Below are 12,751 nucleotides of genomic sequence, written 5' to 3' on the forward strand. Positions count from 1 at the left end.
GTGTGGTTAGGATTTAAAAAATAAACAAAACATTTAAAAAAAAAAAAAACAACCTGTATGGGTTATATAAATGGATCATCTACAAAACATTTATGCAAAGAAAAATCTAGTGTACAATGTTCCTTTAATATACTTTTTACCTCTGATTACCTTGTATCTAAGCCTCTGCAGACTGCCCCCTTGTATAAGTTCTTTTGACAGACTTGAATTTTAGCCCATCAGTGCTGAATCCTCGGTAACTCCATGGGAGTGAGCACAATGTTATCTATATGGCACACAAACTAGTGCCGTCTAGCTGTAAAAACTGTAATAATGCACTGAGATAAGAGGTGGTCATCAAGGGCTTGCAAATTAGCATATGAGCCTACCTAGGTTTAGCTTTCAACAAAGAATACTAACAGAACAACGCAAATTTCATGAAAGAAAATTGGAAAGATGTTTAAAATTGCATGCCCTGTCTGAATCATGAACGTTTAATTTTAGATGATTAGACTGTCCCTTTAAGCATAGAAACTTTCATTATAGGTAGGGATACCACAGTCTAAATCCACTATTTCAAATGTCAAAATAAGAGTAAACGAGCTACATGTAAATAATTGAATACACTCCAGCAGGTAAAATGGATCATTGGTAACAAAATAAATGGGGGAAAAAACAATTTGTGTAAACTGTCCCTTAAAGTTCTGGGAATAAGAACTTATTTAATTTTCAGAGCTAAATTACATGAAGAGGGAAAAAATAACTAAAGGGAATAAATATTGAATATATATTGCTTCATTATGCATAACTAAACATTTTATATAAAATTTTAAGGTGTTTACTGTCCCTTTAATACATAACATGAGACTGTATTAAATGCATATAATTGTATGTTTAAAATGTATGTTTAATTTCAAATTTTGGGAGTTGGGGTTTAATCACAATTCTTTAGAAAAGCTTATTAATTCATCTAGCCACAAACTCCTCATCGTCTTTAATAAAGTGAATGTAAAGTTTACTGTTCCAGAATACCGCAATGCATATATAATTATTCCCTTGATGTAATCGCTAACTTTTTTCTTTAAGGAAAACTATTGTTTTTAAAAAAAATAAATAGTGTTTATAATTTCTACCTTTTCAGTTGAGACTCCTCTCCAACCATACTTCCTTGTTCTGATCGTGTGACGTCTCCAGCGGTCCCACCCGCTATTGTCGCTCCTAAGCACGTTCACGGTTTTGATTTTCACTGTGCATGCGTCAAACTGACACATAGTATTCAATGAATGAATTACTACATTCATTGAGTACTATACGATCGTGGCTAGCAGCTGCTTTTGTATCCAATATTCAGAGATGAACCCTACTGAGCATACGCGTCTCATGAACGAGCATATAGAATCTACAGTGTAATTCTGGGCTTAATGCATGCGCATATTAATCGTGTGACGTAAATGAGAGTGGGCTCAACGCCACGGGAGGGAAAACGAACAGTGGTTGAAACAATCTGACTCGCCTGTCAATCACTGAGTCAAAATGGCAGGCGGAGAAACGAAGTTCATCGTATGAAGTTTTTAAGGTAAAAAAATGCAGCAAATAATTATATTTAAAAAAAAAAAAATGATGAATTAAATTTGGGTTATTTTTTTAAGATCTATACACCAACGTGACCGAGTTGTCTTAAAGGATTACTTTCTGTTATAATTTTTAAGCCAAACAACTAACATATTAAAGTTAATAAACATTAATTAAAACCTACTGACCTATATTTTCTCCAAAACGAAGTTTCATAACGTTCTAAAAGTTATATATTTTATTTGCCGATGTCACGTTATCCTGCCCACTATTTTCAGCACTGCGTGTTCAAAATACTTAAACCAATAACTTTGTGTTTAAAGCGCCATTTTGAAACCTAGGTATTGTAAACGGATTGGTACAGAGCAAAGGATACCCGCGGAGTGGGTTTGGAAAACAATTAAATTTGCAGACAAGATTTCTGATATACGGTAGAGATATGTTAATGAAATGCTAGTGATAAAAAGCGTATTTGGGGTAGTTAGTTAGTAACAGGCATAGAAAATATTTACTTACAATGGCCCTTTAACCCTTTAAGGACACAGCTTTAAGTTTGCTCAATTGTTTTATGACGGAAAAATTCCGTCATATGTCCTTAAGAGGTTAACTTTACATTCACTTTAATTTTGCAGATTTTTTTTTTTTTTTTTTTTTTTTAAAACTAAAGGATTATGATCGATCCCTTAAAAGGGACATTCCAGACAAAATTGGAAGCAACATGGAAGCATATAATTTTTAAATAGAAGTATTTTTATAATATGAATGTATTAGCAAAAAATGCTTCAAATAAAAGCTATAGCTATTTAGAAAAGTGTATTTAAATATGCACCGTGCACCAGCTTAATAGACACAGCACTTGCACAGAGAGCATAAGATGCTTGTAGCCATCTGTTAATGACTCAATTTGTTAATTGCTGACATGATACAAGCCCCACTGGTGCTCTGAGCAGCTGCAGTATTTAAAATGCTTGAGGCACTGAGAATATCTAGCTATGCTTCACATGCAGCAAACAATGTTAACACATGTATATTGCAAATATGTTTCTTTTCAAATATGTAATTCAACTAATTGCATTTAAATGTTGACTGGAATGTCGCTTTAATATGGTGTGTCCCATATAAACTCTGTAAATGGTATCAACGGCATTATAGAAACTTTTCGCATTCAGGATTTAAACAGCCCTTTCTTGTTTCACAAGTATTATTGACCAAGTAATGCCCAGGATTTCTATAAATATTGTATTAGTTCAGTTAGTTCACATCTTAATGACTGAAAACGAGTAGTAGATTTACACAATGTATAAATGATCATGGTTACCATTAAAGGGCATAATACTCATATGCTAAATCACTTGAAAGTTTTGCAGCATAACTGTAAAAAGCAGACATGAAAATAATATCACTGAAGCATCTCTATGTAAAATGAGAAGATATTTTAAATCAAAATTTCTTCAGCTCACCAGAGTAAGTGCTGTGTGAACAGTTATACTTTAGCTGCTGTCCAGCTACAAGTTTGGGGGGATAAATAGCCAATCCGGCTTCCATGGGCGCCAAACCAGATTTACCGCACAAATTTTTCCCATGGGCTGCCGTAGCAGCTAAGAGCGGTTGAAACGAATAAAGGCACTTTCTGCATGAAGTATCTTATACTTCATGAATGAAAGTGCCCTTTATTTGTTTCAACAGACAACCCTAGCGTTTTAAAAACGCTATGGTTGACTTACACTTTAAGGCAAATGGCATCACCACAGCATATAATCAAAAATAAACAGTACTGTAATAATCTCTGTAATGATTTGTGCAACAAAGTAGGGTCAATAGAGGGCGTTAGTTCATGTGTTTCATATAGATAACATTGAGCTCATGCATGTGAATTTACAGAGGAGTGAGCACTGATTGGCTAAAATGCAAGTCTGTCAAAAGAACTGAAATAACGGTGCAGTCTGCAGAGGCTTAGATACAAGGTAATTGCAGAGGTAAAAAGTGTATTATTATAACTGTGTTGGTTATACAAAACCGGAGAATGGGTAATTAAGGGATTATCTATTAAAAACAACAAAAATGATGGTGTTGACTGTCCCTTTAAGGGAATACAAGTGGGCAGGCTATCCTAGTCTGCACATATGCAAACAGTGGTTGTGCTATATCTGAATATTATTTTGTGATTGATTAGCAGGGGTTCTTTTGTTCTGGGGGACAGGGAAATCGGTAAAAACAAACATAAAATAATATACTCATTTGACAAAACAAAGCTGCAGTTTTCATTGCAAATTGATTATTCTATATGAAGGTTCATAATGATGTAGTTTACAATTTGTGTTTAACGTCCCTTTAAGGAGGAGGCCGAATGCAGCAAAGGGCAACATGAAGAGGACTATGTACTAAGCTCAATGAAGATACTGCACAACAGCAGTGGATCAAGATTCTAAACATAGGGCATATTGTTTGTGTGTTTTTGAGGGGTTTGGGAAAGGTAATAGTATTTTTTGTAGTACATTTTTTATTTTTGATAACTTAGGGGCTTTTACGATAGGAGAGTGTTTAGCCGAGCATCATGTTGTGGGTTGGTTCTTTTTAGATGGGGGGCTTACGGTAGCTGTCAACTGCAGGAGGGGGATATTCTGCTATAGGTTTTTTTTGTCAATTTAGAAGTTAATACAGGAAGTTTTTTTTTGGTGGTTGGCTTATAATGCTTTATGGGTTTTCAGTAGTAGTGGTGGGAGTTGTGACATTTTTGGGGTTAGTAGAAGGGTTTTTGCATTGGGGGTTGTGGCAGTTCAAGAGCTAAAAACAGGGGGCTTTTTTTTCCAATTGAGGGTTGCGGTGGTTTAGGGGTAAACAGATTATTTCTTAAAGGGACAGTCAACACCAGAATTTGTGTTGTTTAAAAAGATAGATAATCCCTTTATTACCCATTCCCTGGTTTTGCATAACCAACACAGTTATATTAATACACTTTTTACCTCTATAATTACCTTGTATCTAAGCATCTGCAAATTTCCCACTTATTTCAGTTCTTTTGACAGTCAGTGCTTACTCCTAGGTAACTTCACGTGCGTAAGCTCAATGTTATCTATATGACACACATGAACTAACGCCCTCTAGTGATGAAAAACTGTCAAAATGAATTCACATAAGAGGCGGCCTTCAAGGTCTAAGAAATTAGCATATGGATAGAGTATGACATTTTAAATAACTTTCCAATTTACTTCTATTATCAATTGTGCTTAAAGGGACAGTCTACACCAGAATTTTTATTGTTTAAAAGATAAATAATCCCTTTATTACCCACTCCCCAGTTTTGCATAACCAACACGTTTATATTTATATACTTTTTACCTCTGTGATTACCTTGTATCTAAGCCTCTGCAGACTGCCCCAATATCTCAGTGCTTTTGACAGACATGCAGTTTAGCCCATCAGTGCAGACTTCTAAATAACTTCACAGGAGTGAGCACAATGTTATCCATATGACCACATGAACTAGTACTGTCTAACTAAACTTTTTCAAAATGCTCTGAGCTAGGAGGCGGTTTTCAACGGTTTAGAAATCAGTTTGAGCCTACCTAGGTTTAGCTTTTAAAAAATATCTCCAAGGGAACAAAGCAAATTTGATGATAAAAGTAAATTTGAAAGTTGTTAACAATTGCATGCCCTACCTAAATCATGAAAGTTTAATTTTGACTAGACAGTCCCTTTAATTATCTTGATAACTATTGTTAATGAGTTATCCTAGGTGAGTTTAGGAGCTTGTCTGTGTTTTAAGCCATCTGGTAGTAGTATTTGCTGCCATAGACACGTGCACATTCCTGAGCTACTACCAGCCTACCTAGCTTTATTCTTCAACAAAGGATAACAAGTGAAGAAAAGGAAATTTAACAATAGAAATAAATTGGAAAGTTGTTTAAAATGCCATGCTCTATCTGAATCATTAAGGTTTAATTTTTACTTCACTTTAATGCAAGGCACAAACAAAAATAACCAACTATTTCTAATCTGCATTAAAGGGATAGTCTAGTCAAAATTAAACTTTCATGATTAAGATAGAGCATGCAATTGTAAGCAACTTTCTAATTTATTCCTATTATCATTTGTCTTCCTTCTCTTGATATCTTTATTTGAAAAAGCAAGAATGTAAGCTTAGGAGCCTGTCCATTTTTGGTTCAGCACCTGGGTAGAGCTTTCTGATTGGTGTCTAAATTAAATTAGCTTACATGCAAATAAAAATACCACGAGAACAAAGAAAATTTGATAATAGGAGTAAATTAGAAAGTTGCATGCTCTATCTGAATCATGAAACTTTAAAGTGAAGGTTAACTTCGATCTTTTCTAATGAGATATTGTATGTATCACTAGAAATAAATGTGAGTTTCATTCATCAATAGTTATACTTGTACCTAGTTCCTTAGATATATCCCTTCTTTTTTTTCTTTTTGCAAACGATGATCACGTTGTTTCTACAGCCAATTGACTATTTGGCCGTTAGGCGGCCGTCAATTGATGTCAGCAGTTACTGTGAGGATATGCGCATGCGTCAGTGTTTCTGTTCACATTGTCACAGCGAGCGCGGCCCCGTTTCGCGCATGCCCATTACAAATGGGCAATGGACGTGATTACCGCATGCGCATTGATGGGAGTCAAAAAGATGCGCATGCGCAGTTTTTTTTGCTATTTTCCGTGCACGAGCCTACTGGACACGTATAGAGCGGGTGGGACCACTCTATACGTCAATGCATCAAAAACCAGGAAATAACTAATGGGAGGAGATTAGGAGTGAACGGTAAGGAAAAAACAAAGTATAAAAAAAAAAAAATAACATGCAATTCCAAAAAAAAAAAAAATAGCGACTCTATATCTTTTATGCATACAAGTGTAATAATGAAAGAAGAAGCCTCAACCTTAACCTTCACTTTAATTTTGACTAGACTATTCCTTTAAATATGCACTAGTCACACCTATACACAAAACATCTTCTTTCAACCCAACTACTGCCCTATTTCCCTATTCCCTCTTGACTCAAAACTCCTGGAAAGGCTACTGTATACACTTTATCACTTCCCCTCGTATTAAAGGGATATGAAACCCAACATGTTTTATTCATTTAGATAGAGCATGCAAACAACTTTCTAATTTACTTCTATAATCAATTTTTCCTCGTACTCTTGGCACCTTTTGTCGAAAAGAAGGGACATAAGCTTAGGAGCCGGTCCATTTCTGGAGCACTATATGGCAGCAGTTTTAAAAACATCAATGAAACAGAGAGGCGCTTCTCGGCTATAACACCAGCCGTTTCAGCAGCAATTCATTTTGCAAGAATGTTATACATTTGCAAGAGATGGCAACATTATTTGTGCTCACACCAGTGGGGTTACCTAGGAGTCAGAACTGGTTGGCTAAAATGCAAGTCTGTCAAAAGAACTGAAATAAGAGGGGCAGTCTGCAGAGGCTTAGATACAAGGTAATCACAGAGGTAAAACGTGTATTAATATAACTGTTTGTTATGCAAAAATGGGGAATGGGTAATAAAAGGGATTATCTATCTTTTTAAACAATAAAAATTCTGGGGTAGACTGTCCCTTTAAAAACACCTCCAAAATTTGCCACTTCTTTACACACGACGCAACTAAAATTTGAATCTACTCTCATTTCCCGCCTTGACTACTTTTCTATCTCCTTACAATCCATAATGAATGCCACTGCAAGGCTAATCTTCCTTACACACTGCTCATCTTCTGCTGCACCTCTCTGCCAATCCCTTCACCGGATTCCTCTAACCTCCAGAATTAAACACAAAATTCTGACATTTAAGGCCCTCAATAAAAATGCTCCACCCTATATCTCAGACTATGGGGTAGATTTATCAAACCCCGGGCGCATATGACTTGCTATAGCGAATCATGTCCGTCCTGCATCTCTAAATGCCGACAGCATATGCTGTCTGCATTTAACAAGAAATGTTTGTGCAATGCTGTCCCCTGCACATTAGCAGCAATCGGCCGCTAGCAGGGGGTGTCCATTATAAGGATGATTGCAGTCTGCCACCTTAAAGGTGGTGGACGAGGTAAAGAGCAGCTTTCTTAAAGGGACAGTCAAGTCCAAAAAAAACTTTCAGGATTCAGATAGGGCTTGTAATTTTAAACAACTTTCCAATTTACTTTTATCACCAATTTTCCTTTGTTCTCTTGCTATTCTTAGTTGAAAGCTAAACCCAGGAGGTTCATATGCTAATTTCTTAGACCTTGAAGGCCGCCTCTAATCTAAATGCATTTTGATAGTTTTTCACCACTAGAGGGCATTAGTTCACGTGATTCATATAGATAACATTGAGCTCATGCACGTGAATTTACCACGGAGACAGCTCTGATTGACTAAACTGCAAGTCTGTCAAAAGAACTGAAATAAGTTTGCCGAGGCTTAGATACAAGGGAATTACAGAGGTAAAACGTGTATAATTATAACTGTGTTGGTTATGCAAAACTGGGGAATTGGAAATTAAGGGATTATCTATCTTTTAAAACAACAACAATTCTGGTGTTTACTGTCCCTTTAAGACCGCTGCTTCTTAACTCCTGTTTCCAGCGAGCCGGGAGGTTCGAGTGGAATAAGCAGCATCCAATGCTTGGTAAATATACCCCATTGTCTCCAGATACTCTCCCTCCCGTCACTCTACTTTTAACCTCTCTTCTCTTGTTACCTCCTCACGTTCCCTTCTACAGGACTTCTCCGGACTGGCCCCTATTTTGTGGAACTCACTGCTTCACTCCTCAAGACTCTCACCTAGTTTTGAAAGTTTCAAGCGCTCTTTAAAGACTCTACTGTTCAGGGATGCATACAACATACACTAACCTTTTCTAACCTCAGTTCCTCTCCTCCTTGGTATCCCCTTGAACCACCTTAGCATGTAAGCCTACGGGCCCAGCTGTTTGTAGATCATCTTCATGAGAACTGATTTACAACAGTGCAGCTCTTAGCAAGACCCTCTACCCACTTGTTCCCTATAAATTTGCCTGCATATCAAAAATGGGACGGCTCATAAGCTTGCATTCCTGCTTTTTAAAATAAAGATACCAAGAGAAGAAAAGTGATAATAGAAGTAAATGAAAAAGTTGTTTAAAATCGCATGGCCTGTCTAAATCAGGAATTAAAAATGTTGGGTCATTAAACTCAAAATGAAATTCCCCTCATGTATATTTATACACAGTCTTGAAAAGGTATTGGGGAGACTGCAGCTACCCCATACACCGTGCACTTACTGTTACTGTGGTGCTGTATCCCATTGAACTGTTTGCTATTTATGCACAGTGGGCGGGGGAAATTACACTTTCGTTACTTATTTTACCTGCCTTTTTCTCTAATATTAATGTGAAATTTGATTATTTTTTTTTCCCACTGCTCCCAAAGAGGATAGAGTACATTCCGTGGAAATTACAATCCTGACCCTCCTTAAAGTGAAGGTAAACGTTGGTGAACGAAAGCCCGTTTTTTAAAAATACTATTAAAAACAGGGGCACTTTCATTCATCAAAGTTTACAAAGCAGCCCTTATGATTAAAAAAAAACTTAACTTTTTTTCTTTTCACAGCCAGAGCAGCTTCCCCGTCCTGGAAATCCTCTCTTCACACGTCAGCAATGACTAATCCGGCTTCCTCCAATCACGGCTTTCCCCCCAGGGTAGTCATTGCCTGAGGCCATGCTGTGATTGGAGGAAACCGGATTAGTCATTGCTGACGTGTGAAGAGAGGATTTCCAGGACAGGGGAAGCTGCTCTGGCTGTGAAAAGAAAAAAAAAGGTAAGTTTATAATCAAAAGGGCTGCTTTGTAAACTTTGATGAATGAAAGTGCCCCTATTTTTAATAGTATTTTTTAAAAAACAGGCTTTCATTCATCAAAGTTTACCTTTGCACAGTCACTAATAAGGGAACTCTGTTATATCTGTCTCTAACTGACTACAGCTAGGGAGATCTTTTTATATATCCCAAACTGGCCACAGCAAGGGAGATAAGATAAACAATGATGAAGTGGTGGTTCCATGGAGAGCAAATTATGATAAAAAAATAGTTTTTAAAAGTAATATTTATGCATAGTTTTTTCAATGCAGTGATTATTTCTGTTCAAACTAAAAAGTATAAATTATATTATATAAAAACTGTTCTTCAAAAATAATAATAATAATGAAAAAAATCAGTTATGTTATTACTGAGGAGATGGTAAGAGAGCCCACCCTCCGTAGAGGGCAATGTAGAACCATTTTGTGGGCAGGGGGCCAAGGAAGAGCAGCTTCATTTGAAGATTACAACCTCTCTGGGGCATGGAAACCCATCTTCAATAGAGGATGGGATATACAGCAGCCAAACAGTATCATGTACAGAGGTCATCCTTGCAAGGGTAAAGCATCCATGGGTAGAGTGCAAACTCACAGGGAGTGGGGGCCCAAGATCACATGGATAAAGGGCACTGAAAACACATCCTTACCATGTGATGGTGCATGAGAGATCGACCTCACCCAGAGATGGGAGGCCAAACTCACTGAGATACAAAACAAATGGGAACCCAAACTCACCAGGGTACAGAAACCCTAACTCACCCAGGGGGGCAGGGAACAAATCAGCGAATCCACGCATGGAGCAAAAGACCTGGCAAGCAGCAATGACTCTCACCTTTTCCCAGTTACGTGCTATGGAAGCCCTATACTGTTAAAGAGTTCATGGAGCAGCAAGCAGTTCGTATTACGTTCTTGTGTGTAACCGCAGAGAACATTGCTGACCCCAGCCTGTAATGTAAACAAGGAAGCGGCTGCAGGAGGTTCTCCACTTTCTCTGGCGTGTGCAGTGACAGCAGAGCGCGTGCCCCCGCATACTGAGCTTGCGCACCTGACTCGTCCCCTCACACAAACGTATAGAAAAGAGTAAAAGAGGAAATCTATTCAAACATACTTTACCTGTCAGTGCCCCGCGGCTGTAGCGTAAGTCGAGGTAGCGGTCTAAGCGTGCACGTGCACAACGAGATCGCGCCTACTCTCTACCTCCTCGTATCTGACAGGTGCACAATGAGAGTACTGGACCCAGTCGAAGCACGAGCTCGACTCCGTGACGTCAATCTACAGGAGGTAACCAATCAGGGATGCAAGGTGGAGTCGCACTTGCACTTGCGCTGAAGATTCTTGCAATGCTTTCATGCTTGTGTGTGACTGTGTTCACGTTGCGACGTCCAAAACAGACTGACTCTGTAGTTAGAGAGCATTTATTAGATTGTAGTTATACGATGGTGTATCTTGAGAGTCTGAATAGGAGACACCATTCTGATTAGCAGAATCCAGTCCAGTATTTTATTGCCATGTTACGCTTCTCCAATTGATCTAAATCTGAGGGCGCTCAGTCGTGAGGATTGTACTCTTGTCCCTATGTATTAGTGCTATGTGGTTCTCTCTACCAAGGCACCTTTGCACAGCTTTCTGTCACTGTACCAAAAAGTGTGAAATGTTAACTTGTAAAATAGACTGAACTAATAGACGGTTACAGTTATTCCTTACATTATTCATGGACATTAGACTCAAAAGGTATTGCAGAAAATGATGTTTAAACACAGAAACATATATATATATATATATATTTATATATATATATATATATATTTTGTATTCCAAGCATAGTTCAGCCTGGAAATAATATGCAGGTGCATTAAAGGGACACTGAACCCAATTTTTTTTCTTTCATGATTCAGATAGAGCACGCAATTTTAAAGTGAAAGTCAATTTGGATGAATTAGTGCCCGTTTTTTTTTTTGTTTGGCTTTTTTTTCATTTTTCAAAAAAGCTTTATTGAGAAGACTTTCAAAGATACAAACTGGGCTCATATTACAATTTGAGCCGCTTTCTTTGTTAACATCCAAAAAAAAAATTGTATACATTACAAAGCTCCAACTATAGAAATAATCAAGTCCCAATTATGTCTGCATCTCCAAATAGAGTTTGAAGAGATCTCATTTTCCTTGCCCATTGTTGTGATAATTGGCCCAGGCCTCTTTTGGGCCAGAGTCTATGGCCTAGATTTGGAGTTCGGCGGTAAAAGGGCTGTTAACGCTCCGCAGGCTTTTTTCTGGCCGCACCATAAATTTAACTCTGGTATCGAGAGTTTAAACAAATGCTGCGTTAGGCTCCAAAAAAGGAGCGTAGAGCATTTTTACCGCAAATGCAACCCTCGATACCAGAGTTGCTTACGGACGCGGCCGGCCTCAAAAACGTGCTCGTGCACGATTCTCCCATAGGAAACAATGGGGCTGTTTGAGCTGAAAAAAAACCTAACACCTGCAAAAAAGCAGCGTTCAGCTCCTAACGCAGCCCCATTGTTTCCTATGGGGAAACACTTCCTACGTCTGCACCTAACACTCTAACATGTACCCCGAGTCTAAACACCCCTAACCTTACACTTATTAACCCCTAATCTGCCGCCCCCGCTATCGCTGACACCTGCATATTTTTTTTAACCCCTAATCTGCCGCTCCGTAAACCGCCGCAACCTACGTTATCCCTATGTACCCCTAATCTGCTGCCCCTAACATCGCCGACCCCTATATTATATTTATTAACCCCTAATCTGCCCCCCTCAACGTCGCCGACACCTGCCTACACTTATTAACTCCTAATCTGCCGAGCGGACCTGAGCGCTACTATAATAAAGTTATTAACCCCTAATCCGCCTCACTAACCCTATCATAAATAGTATTAACCCCTAATCTGCCCTCCCTAACATCGCCGACACCTACCTTCAATTATTAACCCCTAATCTGCCGAGCGGACCTCACCGCTACTATAATAAATGTATTAACCCCTAAAGCTAAGTCTAACCCTAACACTAACACCCCCCTAAATTAAATATAATTTTAATCTAACAAAATAAATTAACTCTTATTAAATAACTTATTCCTATTTAAAGCTAAATACTTACCTGTAAAATAAATCCTAATATAGCTACAATATAAATTATAATTATATTATAGCTATTTTAGGATTAATATTTATTTTACAGGCAACTTTGTAATTATTTTAACCAGGTACAATAGCTATTAAATAGTTAAGAACTATTTAATAGTTACCTAGTTAAAATAATAACAAATTTACCTGTAAAATAAATCCTAACCTAAGATATAATTAAACCTAACACTACCCTATCAATAAATTAATTAAATAAACTACCTACAATTAC

At 37.6% G+C, this 12,751-nt stretch overlaps 1 protein-coding gene across 5 annotated transcripts in view; it reads right to left on the reverse strand.

Annotated features, from left to right (window-relative positions):
• Positions 1–10,645, reverse strand: part of RAB3IP (RAB3A interacting protein) — a 318,282-nt gene extending 307,637 nt beyond the window's left edge. For 2 of the 5 annotated variants that reach the window (XM_053716792.1, XM_053716794.1), the window contains exon 1: positions 10,208–10,363. The gene's annotated coding sequence lies outside the window, so the exon portion shown is untranslated. Of the gene's footprint in view, positions 1–10,134; positions 10,364–10,488 lie in introns of those variants that run through there. The other 3 variants (XM_053716791.1, XM_053716793.1, XM_053716795.1) reach the window with 3 other exon arrangements.
• Positions 10,646–12,751: the final 2,106 nt, after the last annotated feature.

This window comes from Bombina bombina, chromosome 6, assembly GCF_027579735.1.
Source record: "Bombina bombina isolate aBomBom1 chromosome 6, aBomBom1.pri, whole genome shotgun sequence".
Lineage (NCBI taxonomy): Eukaryota > Metazoa > Chordata > Amphibia > Anura > Bombinatoridae > Bombina > Bombina bombina.